Below are 13,591 nucleotides of genomic sequence, written 5' to 3' on the forward strand. Positions count from 1 at the left end.
TATGTGATGCTCGTCGTTTGATGTGACGCAGACAGGGTGGCGAGTGGGGAAACAGAAGAGTCATTGTCTGTTCGTTTGAGTTTTGAAGTTGAGTCTTTGCCTGACAAAGTGAAGTTAGGATATATAAGTTATCCTGTAGGAGCGTATGTGCCAAATACATTACGATGTTACAGGTGTCAAGTTTATGGACATGTGTAGGAGGGAGAGGCCAAGGTGTGCAGAAGGGCATGAGACAAAGGAATGTGTAGTATTGGGGAAAGTAGTGGTACGTGTTAATTGTAGGGGTGCCCATGGAGCTGGGGATCAGAAATGTCCCGTGCGAGAGAGTCAGGTTGAGGTTTCCAGGGTTAGAGTAGTGCAGAAGTTCTGAGGCAGTGAAGAAAGTAGAGGAAGATGGGTTAAGGGGGAGGAGTGTTGAGACTAGTTGAGATATACCAGTACAGAGGGATAGGCCAGTGGTATACGTTTCAGTAAGATTGGATATTTAGCAAATGTAGAAATTGTTATCAACTGTACTGCAGGGATGGAATGGAAGTCGCAGAAAATTGAGGTTGTGGTGGCAGCTGCAGAGAGGTATTTGGGTGTGCGAGACTTGACATCAGAAGAGGTACAGGGTATGTTAAGTGGTGATGTCCCATCCTTTCAGGATGATGGCATGAGGTAGGAATAAATACATTTAATTAGTGGAGTAGGCTGGTGTTAATTTTATTTTATATAACTTTGAAATTAGTGAGTGTAGTGTTCGATGGTAGGGTGTTCATTTAGTACATTTGTATTTTTCAAGAAAAGTATAAGGGAGTTGTACTCCAGTCTAGTAGGTGGCGGTAATTCAACAAATTGGATCCCAACCGCCGTTTAACCTCATAGAAGAAGAGGTTTTTGCTCCAAAGGATCATGGGAACTTTCTTTTCCGAAGATAGCAATGTGCTGTCAACGTTTTACGGATCATTCCATTTTGCGTTACCACAGCGAGGGGGACTTTGGCATTTTAATCTATTAATTTTTGGACGTAAGACGCATCATTGTAACGTTAAGTGCATTGACTTTTTATACTCGAACATTTTATTTTGATTCAGTTGAATTTATCCAGCTGTATAATTGTGAATGATCTAGCTAACTTAGCTGGCTGAGTTGATATTACAAACGGCTAACTCACAGACACGATTTATTTTTTAAACATTTTGTGAAATGTTCTTGGACAGCATGGAAACTAAAGTGGAATTCGAAGTACTGAAACCTTGCGACTCCAGAAGATCTGGTAAACTTTCAAAGTGCAGACTGAGGAAAGTTCTCCATTTGAGTTCCAAGGAAGGCCTGAAACGGTGGCGCACCAACCTTGTCAAAGCCACTCTCAAAAAATACATTCGTTGCGAACAGAAGAGGGTGCTCACTAAACCGGTCAACCAAGAACAACTTTTGACGGGCAACGGCGAAGATATGACGTATATGGCGACCGAGAATATCGGCAGAATTACACGACCACTAGGCGCAATGGCGCCAAAGAATACAACACAGTATCTGATGGACATTGTATACGACGACATGCACATTGACACCAGTTCCAACCAGTTCAAGTCGCAACCAGTTTCATTTGTTTCTAGCGCCTCTCTTTCACCCAGGAGCGCGTGTGAAAGTTCTCTTGATTTTCAACAGAGGGACTTCGACGAAATGTATCTCCATTTTGGATCATGTTGATCAGGCTTGAACCAGTCTGTGGCAGAGCTGACCAATGCATTGACTCTAAACCTCGCAAACCAAGGTGTGCATACGGTTATTGTAAATAAGATGTGTATAAGAGCCTAGTTAATTACTGCCTGATTTTATTTTGTGAACGTTTTTAAATGAAACGTTAAATGTATTTTGAATTTCATTTGACTATGGTCTATTGCGCAATCATGTTACATTTTGGGCTTTCCTTGTCCTCACAGCGACGCACCGGACGCTGCCTGTCGGTGGGCGCTCGCTCGCAGCGTCGCTTCCGGTGAAGTTGAGTCCACCGCTAAGGTATCCCAGGTAAACCTGCGTCACCAACAGGTAAACGTGGCAGGTAGTGGAGTCATCCTGTAACGTTCTATGGTGCAATTTGACTTCATTTGGTTGCTTTTCATTGACCTCACTACAGGTTTAGTCTCATAGTCGAGATGGAGTAATTTGCCTTTGGTTGACTTGGTTATATACACAGTACCCAGATGTGTTCACAGCCATCTGCTGTATTTACTCTTGTGCGAGCCTTTTTCAGGTCACTCCGTTCTTCGACATGCCTCCTACCTGACTGCAATCAGCTGGCCGTTGCCAGATCGATGGACACGTGCGGATGACTGAGTAAGGTTTCAAGTCCACCTCACATGTAGTGTTGCAGTTCTAATGTATACTTAATGGATAATACTGACTTGATTAGCAATCATGTTACCAAATGCAAGTTTGGGTAATATTCACTCATTACAGATATTTGTTACCCATAGCAAAGACATTCAATCCATTTTTTGATTACTTAATGTAAACGTTTGTTTAAACATGTTGCCAATGACATCTGTGTAAATGTATTGTATGTGTCTGGACATGTTGAGAAATCCTAACTTCCTAGTTAAATGCTCGTGTGAATAAAAGTGTATGACCTGTTGCCACTTTGTTTTGTTGAATTGTTTTCTGTATTTTGAAGATCTTTAGTGTCACTCTGCTTTCACATGTTGGTTTTTCAACTAAAGTAACATGGCCAGAAAAAAATAGATCCTAAAATTATATACGTCTCAATTTACAGGTTGAGGTAGAATACACATGGTGCAATTTCAAAATTTGGTTGTGCATCAGCAGTTTTGTTGTTGGTCACTCAAATGGCTCATGTCAGTTAACTTTTTTGGGATTAAGTCTAGCCAGCTGTCTAAACATCTAGTAATCACTGTTGGATTACTGACCGCAGGCCCCCATTAATGGTCTTAAGTCACTCACTGCTGTTACTACTGCCAACATCTCCACCCTGTCAATGTTTAGATTTGTGTGAAAATAGTTGTAAACCTATTTTCTCTGCCCAATGGCAAAATTAGTAGAATTGCAGACCTGCGAGCCACTGTGTCCCTCATGAGTTCAGATTTTGTTGCTCATTCCTGCTTTATGTAGCGCTGAGGGAATTTGAATGGTGGAAGGTTTAGGTGTCAGTGCTCACCCATGATAAAGATGACTCCATTAGGACAATGACAAGATGGTAACAACCTCTCTCTCGTATGAGACAACTCCATGTATTTCCTTTCACAAAGGGGAGTAAGAAACTATTCCCTAATCAAAAACTGCTAGCCTACAAATTTAATCTCCCTCTCAAACACATGTGTACGTGCATGCCCTCTGTGTATTACTCTGGTTAGAGATAACAGAAATGGACTCCACCACCATGGGAAGATCTCAATTGCAGTCTCCTTAAATCTATTGAAGGTCAGAGGGGAGGGACCTCTGGCTTTCTCGTCCAATGTGTTTTGAGAAGACAAGGGAGGATGAGAGGCGTATGCAATTGAGATTTTCCATATGTCTGGAAGCCTTTTATTATAGGCCTCCTTCAGTTAGGGTTGAAAGCAGACATGCTCTTCCCTTCATGGATGAATGGAAAGCCTTTTGGTGTTGTAGGACAGGTACTTTAAAACAGCCAGTGGGAGTAGGTTGCGCTGGAATCCTTTTCTGCGAATATGGAGTAAGGTTACATTGGATTAGTCAGCCTGGTCTCCTAGACTAGATGTAACATAGTCAAGAAATTCCAGGACACTCAAATTAGGCTATGTTATGTTTGGTATGGTTACTTAAAGCTATATATAATCGCAAATGTCTAGCAACCCAAACGTGAGTTTGAATCTCACGGACAACTTTTAGCAATTTAGTTAATTAGCAGCTTTTCAACTATACATTTTTAGCTACTTTGCAACTGCTTAGCATGTTAGCTAACCCTTCCTCTAACCATAACTGTTTAACCTAACGCCTAAACTTAACCCCTAGCTGATAGCCACCTAGCTAGAATTTGTAAGATATTCAACAAATTCGTAACATACGAATTGTAATTTGTGACATGTCATACAAAGGGGTATGTACATCCAAATTAATATGAACTGTACCTTACAAAAAGTTACATGTACTAAATGGAGGGTCTTGGATTTATGTACAGAATAATACAAAATGCTCTGTTACCAGGTTAGCCTAGTGTGTGAGAGCTATCAGGGTTTTCTCAGCAGACTCAATCACCTATCATTCTCTGTCTACCTCAAGCCATGAACTGACCCTCCATCTTCGGAGGATGCCGCTTTCAAAGCCTCTGTTGGTTCACCTTTAATGATATTATTGCTTGTGTGATTTTTTTATTTTTTTGCTCTTGAAGTGCTTTGAGATTCTATAAAAAGCACTATAGAAATGTAATAAGATTGTAACATATTGTGCAAGGTCCTTGTACTGCCTACCCTCGTTGGTAACCACTGAGCAGGGGTGCATCCCAGCTCTCCTTTCTCCTGAAGTGTGTTCACTGATTTGAAAGGAAATAACTGGAAACTTGCTCTAGTTTGCCCATACCTCATCCAATCCAATTATTTTGGTTTACCATACAGATGTAGAAACATTCTGATCAAGTTCTGGTAACAGGCTAGTTTAATTTGGCAGTGATTGAATGTTGACAATGACAACCTTAGCAGCAATGCTTTTAAAGTAACTGTAATGTTTTCAGATATCTACATAATATGACCTATACTTACAATATGAGTGAAATTATTTTCCTTCCAAAAATGGTAATTAAGTATGTTAAAATAAGTTTTTCGGTATTGAAGTAGTGTGGGCGTACTCCAACAACCGAATGGTGCGGGTGGATGCCGGTCGAATCAAGTTCGGAGTTTTTCATCAACAAAACAAATAGTGTATATACGGGCATGGAATACATCATCCATCAAAATGCTTACAGGTTCCTCAACAATGCAAGAACAATAATAAATAATACAAGATAAGAATACAAACATAAAGTAAATGAAATAGAATACAGGAAGGCACAATTTATAGTCCAATATTTACATGTGTATTGGGGAAGGGGTGGATGGGGAACAAGTGTATAAATACATTGAGCAGTATAATAACAGTGGTATCAGGAGACGCATCACATTTTAGTGGTCACTACACATATTTGCAGATGCAACGAAATGCATGTGTTTCTAGCTCCAACAGTGTGGTAATACTATTATTCATGGAAGTAGATTGGCCAGCTCATCCTCTAGACTGCTCATTGGCCAACTCCTTTTCCAGACCGCTGATTGGCCAGCTCATCCTCCTTAGGAGTGTGATGTAATACTCTATGAGGAACCACTTTTTACATACACTAGGTGGAACTGCTTGTCCAATGTCGAGAAGGATGAAGCTGTCGTTTGTCACAGATCTGTCAGCTGTCACCTGCCATGAAAATAGCACAGGGTGGAGGGGTGTCGTGGAGGTTTGTCTGTTGCATAATTCTTCCCCACGTGTTAAGGGCCACTATTAGCATACATACATTCAGTCTGTTACAGTGGGTGATTATTTTATCACGCGAGACAGAGTGACAGAACGCAGTGTCTCAATAGGAATGGAAGTAGAGATTTACATGCATGGTCATATAATATAATGGCCGAGGGGTGCGGAGAAAGTGTTTCAGCGGCTGTTCCCCTCATCTTTACAAACACAGTAATTATCTCTACAGTTAACAGCTTGCCCTGTCCTCCACCCCTACTGTTCCCCACTGCTTTTGGCCCAAGCATACTCCCTAAACAGGTGCTCCCTCTCACATGCTCTTCTTCTCGTCCCTCAACATGTTCGGTATCATACCAAAAGTTGTCACAGGGTGTCGCCAAAGCCTTATCAACAGAGTTACAACCGGTCAAGACCGGTCTTGGTTGTTCTCAGGTCAATGTGAGAAGTGACGCAGACACCGAAGCGTTGATTATCGGCTGTCTGCTTTTAGACGGCGGCACGTGGCATCTGTCCTAGTGAGGGGCACACACTTGACTTTTTTCAAACTGACTGGTAGGCAGGCAGCGGGCAGGGACCAACGTCTCGGATTACACACAGCTAAGGTGGCAACATCCTCAATGTCTGGCTTGCTGGCTGGGTTGTGGAGTGAGGGACTTGTCTGAAGGAAACTAATAATTTCTTCCTCTTTGGCCGAGTGAGAGTGACACATTGGTTTCACCCTGTGTTTTATAGCAGCTCTGCCTCCCCTTGTCACCTGTGTGGCCCGACAGTTCTCTACTACTACCACCAATCTACACGATCACCCTGTGGCCGCCAAGACTAATGGTCAACACTTTCACCCTGATGGGTGGAGGGGACAGACAGTCAAGGCTGCCGTTTGTGTGATTGAAAGCAATATCTATCTTCAACACATTTACCCACATGAAAAAATACTATAGTATACTATGGTTAAATACTATAGTACTCACTGTAGTGTTTTTGCAGACTGGAGTATTTACTGTAGTGTTGCAGACATGACTAGTACACTGTAATATTTACAGTTTCCTATAGTATAAATACTGTAGTAAAACAATTTTGTATACAGTACCAGTCAAAAGATTGGACTCACCTACTCATTTCTACATTGTAGAATAATAGTGAAGACTTCAAAACTATGAAATAACACATGGAATCATGTAGTAACCAAAAAAGTGTTAAACAAATCAAAATATATTTTAGATTCTTCAGTTGCCACCCTTTGCCTTGATGACAGCTTTGCACACTCTTGGTATTCTCGCAACCATCTTCATGAGGTAGTCACCTGGAATGCATTTGAATTGTTAAAAGTTAATTTGTAGAACGTCTTTCCTTAATGCGTTTGAGCCAATCAGTTGTGTTGTGACAATGTAGGGGTAGTATAATGAAGATAGCCCTATTTGGTAAAATACCAAGTCCATATTATGTCAGGAACAGCTCAAATAAGCAAAGAGAAATGACAATATCATTACTTTAAGACATTAAGGTCAGTCAATACCGAAAATGTCAAGAATGTTGAAAGTTTCTTGAAGTACAGTCTCAAAAACCATCAAGCGCTATGATGAAACTGGCTCTCATGAGGACCGCCACAGGAAAGGAAGACCCAGAGTTACCTCTGCTGCAGAGGATAAATTCATAAGAGTTAACTGCACCTCAGATTGCAACCCAAATAAATGCTTCACAGAGTTCAAGTAACAGACACATCTCAACATCAATTGTTAAAGAGGAGACTGCTTAAATCAAGCCTTCATGGTTGAATTGCTGCAAAGAAACCACTACTAAAGGACACCAATAAAAATAAGAGACTTGCTTGGGCCAAGAAACACAAGCAATGGACATTAGACCGTTGGAAATCTGTCCTTTGGTCTGATGAGTCCAAATTTGAGATTTTTGGTTCTAACCGCTGTCTTTGTGAGACGCAGAATAGGTGAATGGATGATCTCTGCATGTGTGGTTCCCACCGTGAAGCCTGGAGGAGGAGGTGTGATGGTGTGGGGTGCTTTGCTGGTAACACTGTCTGTGATTTATTTAGAATTCAAGGCATACTTAACCAGCATGGCTATGGCAGCATTCTGCAGCGATACGCCATCCCATCTGGTTTGCGCTTAGTGGGAGTATCATTTGTTTTTACAACAGGACAATGACCCAACACACCTCCAGGCTGTGTAAGGGCTATTTGACCAAGAAGGAGAGTGATGGAGTGTTGCATCAGATGACCTGGCCTCCACAATCACCTGACCTCAACCTAAATGAGATGGTTTGGGATGAGTTGGACCACAGAGTGAAGGAAAAGCAGCTAACAAGTGCTCAGCATATGTGGGAACTCCTTAAAGACTGTTGCAAAAGCATTCCAGGCGAAGCTGGTTGAGAGAATGCCAAAAGTGTGCAAAGCTGTCATCAAGGCAAAGGGTGGCTTCTTTGAAGAATCTAAAATTTGTTGATTTGTTTAACACTTTCTTGGTTACTACATAATTCCATATGTGTTCTTTCATAGTTTTGATGTCTTCACATAGAAGATAGTAAAAAATAAAGAAAAACCCTTGAATGAGTAGGTGTGTCCAAACTTTTGACTGGTACTGTATGCTATAGTAATTACTATAATGTTTTTTCAAACTGTAGTATACTGTAATATGTACTGTACTGTACTGTTTTTGAGGACTAATATACTGTAGTATATACTGTAGTGTTTTTGTGGACATTACTGTACTGTTTACTATAGTGTTTTTATTTTATCTTAGACATAGTAGTGGGGGCGTTGTCCTTAAGGAAACCTACTGGACAAAATACTCAAAGAGCAAATTTAGTTCAGAGCTTCTGCTCTTTTCCATAACCTATAGGGAACACAAAACTGTTGATGTTCTATACTTGGCATGTTGGATTCTCACTTATGGATAGCACAAATTATATGCAAATTAAATACTGTGGTATATTCTGTAGTATTTACTGTAGTGTTTTTGCGTTCTGTAGTATACTGTAGTATTTACTATAGTATTCTACAGTATACAACACAATTATATAGTAAATACTACACATGATCGAGGTATACAACAGTATACTACAGTTTACTCCAGAATGCTAAGTACTGTGATATTCTATAGTAAACTGTGGTATTTTTTCATGTTGGTAGTGTAAAGATTATTGTAACATAAAGTTGTCACCCCAGTTTAGAAACAACAAGGAAGTTGAAGTTTGCCTGCTTGTCTCTATATTAAAGCCAAAGGCAACAAGCCAGGGGACTAATTAGATTTAGCTCTGAAAGGATTTGGAAACGTCCCTTTTGAACTTCTAACTCATTAAGAGTAGTGTTTGCGCGTATGTGACGGTATGCATGTGTGTGCGTTCCACTTCAACTGAAAAACCATGACATATAAGGTTCAGTTGGATCAAGAGTTGATTGGTAATCTTCAGCTCCGAGTCTCTCTTGGCCACATGAAAGAAAGACATTTTGCTCCATTGAAAAGAATGGAATGCATCTCCTTATTAAGTCAGAAAGTGCAAATGGGTGTCGTAGAACGTAGCCAGTTCTCATATCAATCTGGATGCAGCAGAGGTTATCCAGCCTATTCTGCTGTGACGACAGGACAAATAGAGGGGAAATCTGTAGGTATAGGCTAATTTTTGTACAATGATTGTCCCCCCATGACTACTCATTGTGTTGCAGATGGGCCCATCAGGAGTGATCCCAGAGTTTCTTGAACGTCCGTCTTGGAATTCCCAAAACTCTGAAGTCCACAGGTCACCAACCTTCCAGAAGAGTATAGAGTTGTCTCTTTTACCTGGACATATTCTGGAAAATAACGTCTTGGGCGTATTCAGGGAATTCAATGCAATTGGAATTTCAAGGGCATTCAGCCCCACAGGGAGAGAGAGAGAGAGAGAGAGAGAGAGAGAGAGAGAGAGAGCGCGAGAGAGAGAGACCGACCTTTGGCAGTGACCTTGTCATTGAGATATACATGGTTGCCAGGGGCCATGGGGTGGACAGGCCACGCCGCTGGCCACAACGGATGGTCTCTCACACACGCACACACAAACAGCCATACACATACTGTATGATCCTGCCTAGGACACCAGTTAGCCCAACAAACACATACACATACTGTATGATCCTGCCTAGGACACCAGTTAGCCCAACAAACACATACACATACTGTATGATCCTGCCTAGGACACCAGTTAGCCCAACAAACACATACACATACTGTATGATCCTGCCTAGGACACCAGTTAGCCCAACAAACACATACACATACTGTATGATCCTGCCTAGGACACCAGTTAGCCCAACAAACACATACACATACTGTATGATCCTGCCTAGGACACCAGTTAGCCCAACAAACACATACACATACTGTATGATCCTGCCTAGGACACCAGTTAGCCCAACAAACACATACACATACTGTATGATCCTGCCTAGGACACCAGTTAGCCCAACAAACACATACACACACACTGTCCTGCTTAGGACACCGGATGACGACACACACTGTCCTGCTTAGGACACCGGATGACGACACACACCCGCCCACTGGGCAAACCAGACGGCCCCAGTAAAAAGTCAGGAAAAGGTTACGCTGCCATGTCCCCAACTCGTTTGATCACTGCTGTGCTGATAAAAGCCAACTCCCCTTTTCTCTGGCCAAGTGGGGTTTGGTTTGTAGTGACACAGCCACTGTCATCCAAGGCCACGTATGATTGGTCAACTTTCCCTATCAATCATTCTGACCTTGGAGCTGTTGACACGGTGTACAGTCAAGTCATTATCAAGTAGAACGCGACCTCTCTCTCTCTCTCTCTCTCTCTCTCTCTCTCTCTCTCTCGGGTGAAGGGTTCTGCTGTCTCCATGGAAACGTGTGATGTCACGGCGTGTTAATAGAGACATCTAAGCTTGAGTTTAGGTGATGGAATGGAGAGCCCCACTTTAGCGGGTCAGATGTTTAGCTGGGTGACACAGTTGATAGCTCAGAATTGTGTGTGTGGATCCCGGAGCTGCCAATCTTGCGCGCACACACACACACACACACACACACACACACACACACACACACACACACACACACACACACACACACACACACACACACACACACATACAAACACAAACAAACAAACAAACACAAACAGGATTAGTCCAACCAGATGGTGGCAGGTCGACTTGCTTCTGCCATGTTTATTTTCTTCTGCCCTCTCAACGCACTGCGCTCCGCCAAGATGCAAGGGACAGACATTCATGGCCGCCGACCCCAGGGAACCCACCGGAAAGGTAGAGAGTGATGTAGCACCAGAGAGCAAGTGGTGCTGACAGTTGAGAGACGATGGCCATGGCACTGTTACATACATGCACACACACACGCACACACACACACGTCAGAGACAAGTGCACCTGACCCATGTACAGTGCATTCAGAATGTATTCAGACCCCTTTACTTTTTCCACTCTTTGTTATTTTGAAGCACCTTTGGCAACGATTACATTCTTGAGTCTTCTTGGGTATGACGCTACAAGCTTGGCACACCTGTATTTGGAGAGTTTCTCCCATTATACTCTGCAGATCCGCTCAAGCTCTGTCAGGTTGGATGGGGAGCATCGCTGCACAGCTATTTTCACAGAACCTTCACCCCAGTCTGAGGTCCTGAGCACTCTGGAGCAGGTTTTCATTATGGATCTCTCTGTACTTTGCTCCGTTCATCTTTCCCTCGATCCTGACTAGTCTCCCAGTCCCTGGCGCTGAAAAACATACCCACAGCATGATGCTGCCACCACCATTCTTCACCATAGGGATGGTACAAGGTTTTCTCCAGATGTGACCCTTGGCATTCAGACCAGAGAATCTTGTTTCTCATGGTCTGAGAGTCCGTTAGGTTCCTTTTGCCAAACTCCAAACTGGCTGTCATGTGCCTTTTACTGAGGAATGGCTTCTGTCTGGCCACTCTACCATAAAGGCCTGATTGGTGGAGTGCTGAAAAGATGGTTGTCCTTCTGGAATGTTCTCCCATCTCCACAGAGGAACTCTAGAGCTCTGTCAGAGTGACCATCGGGTTCTTGGCCACCTCCCTGACCAAGGCCCTTCTCTTGCTTAGTTTGGCCGTGCGGCCAGCTATAGGAAGAGTCTTGGTGGTTCCGAACTTCTTCCATTTAAGAATGATGGAAACCACTGTTCTTGGGGACCCTCAATGCTGCCGAAATGTTTTGTTACCCTTCCCCAGATCTGTGCCTCATCACAATCCTGTCTCGGAACTCTACGGACAATTCCTTCGACCATGGCTTGGTTTTTGCTCTGAAATACATTGTAAACTGTGGGACCTTATATCATTAATATATTAATACATTATATCATTCAATCATATTACTTCTGTAATCGTAAAAGCCTTGGTTTCATGCATGTTAACATTAGAAGCCTCTTCCCTAAGTTTGTTTTATTCACTGCTTTAGCACACTCTGCCAACCCGGATGTCTTAGCCGTGTCTGAATCCTGGCTTAGGAACACCACCAATAACTCTGAAATCTCCATCCCTAACTGCAACATTTTCAGACAAGATAGAATGGCCAAAGGGGGCGGTGTTGCAATCTACTGCAGAGATAGCCTGCAGAGTTCTGTCCTACTATCCAGGTCTCCACCCAAACAATTTGAACTTCTACTTTTAAAAATCCACCTCTCTAAAAACAAGTTTCTCACCGTTGCCGCCTACTATAGACCACCCTCTGCCCCCAGCTGTGCTCTGGACACCATATGTGAACTGATTTTCCCCCATCTATCTTCAGAGCTCGTGCTGCTAGGTGACCTAAACTGTGACATACTTAACACCCCGGCCATCCTACAATCTAATCTTGATGCCCTCAATCTCACACAAATTATCAATGAACCTACCAGGTACAACCCCAAATCCGTAAACACGGGCACCCTCATAGATATCATCCTAACCAACTTGCCCTCTAAATACACCTCTGCTGTTTTCAACCAAGATCTCAGTGATCACTGCCTCATTGCCTGCATCCGTAATGGGTCAGCGGTCAAACGACCTCCACTAATCACTATCAAACGCTCCCTGAAACACTTCAGCGAGCAGGCCTTTCTAATCGACCTGGCCCGGGTATCCTGGAAGGATATCGACCTCATCCCGTCAGTAGAGGATGCCTGGTTATTTTTTTAAATGCCTTCCTCACCATCTTAAATAAGCATGCCCCTTTCAAGAAATTTAGAACCAGGAACAGATATAGCCCTTGGTTCTCCAGACCTGACTGCCCTTAACCAACACAAAAACATCCTGTGGCGTTCTGCATTAGCATCGAACAGCCCCCGTGAAATGCAACGTTTTAGGGAAGTTAGAAACCAATATACACAGGCAGTTAGAAAAGCCAAGGCTAGCTTTTTCAAGCAGAAATTTGCTTCCTGCAACACAAACTCAAAAAAGTTCTGGGACATTGTAAAGTCCATGGAGAATAAGAGCACCTCCTCCCAGCTGCCCACTGCACTGAGGATAGGAAACTCTGTCACTACCGATAAATCCACTATAATTGAGAATTTCAATAAGCATTTTTCTACGGCTGGCCATGCATTCCACCTGGACACCCCTACCCCGGTCAACAGCACCGCACCCGCCACAGCAACTCGCCCAAGCCTTCCCCATTTCTCCTTCTCCCAAATCCAGTCAGCTGATGTTCTGAAAGAGCTGCAAAATCTGGACCCCCACAAATCAGCCAGGCTAGACAATCTGGATCCTTTCTTTCTAAAATGATCTGCCGAAATTGTTGCAACCCCTATTACTAGCCTGTTCAACCTCTTTTTCATGTCGTCTGAGATTCCCAAAGATTGGAAAGCAGCTGCGGTCATCCCCCTCTTCAAAGGGGGGGACACTCTTGACCCAAACTGCTACAGACCTATATCTATCCTACCCTGCCTTTCTAAGGTCTTCGAAAGCCAAGTAAACAAACAGATCACCGACCATTTCGAATCCCACCGTACCTTCTCCGCTATGCAATCTGGTTTCAGAGCCGGTCATGGGTGCACCTCAGCCACGCTCAAGGTCCTAAACGATATCTTAACCGGCATCGATAAGAAACAGTACTGTGCAGCCGTATTAATTGACCTGGCCAAGGCTTTCGACTCTGTCAATCACC

The 13,591-nt window shown here is 43.1% G+C and overlaps 1 long non-coding RNA gene across 1 annotated transcript; it reads left to right on the forward strand.

The window, feature by feature from the left end:
* The first annotated feature begins 914 nt into the window (after positions 1-914).
* Positions 915-2,620, forward strand: LOC106609671 (uncharacterized). The gene is made up of 2 exons (XR_001329739.3): positions 915-1,759; positions 1,929-2,620. It is a non-coding gene; the product is annotated as an uncharacterized LOC106609671 (long non-coding RNA).
* The last annotated feature ends 10,971 nt before the right edge of the window (positions 2,621-13,591 follow it).

This window comes from Salmo salar, chromosome 07, assembly GCF_965601325.2.
Source record: "Salmo salar chromosome 07, fSalSal1, whole genome shotgun sequence".
NCBI classification, from domain to species: domain Eukaryota; kingdom Metazoa; phylum Chordata; class Actinopteri; order Salmoniformes; family Salmonidae; genus Salmo; species Salmo salar.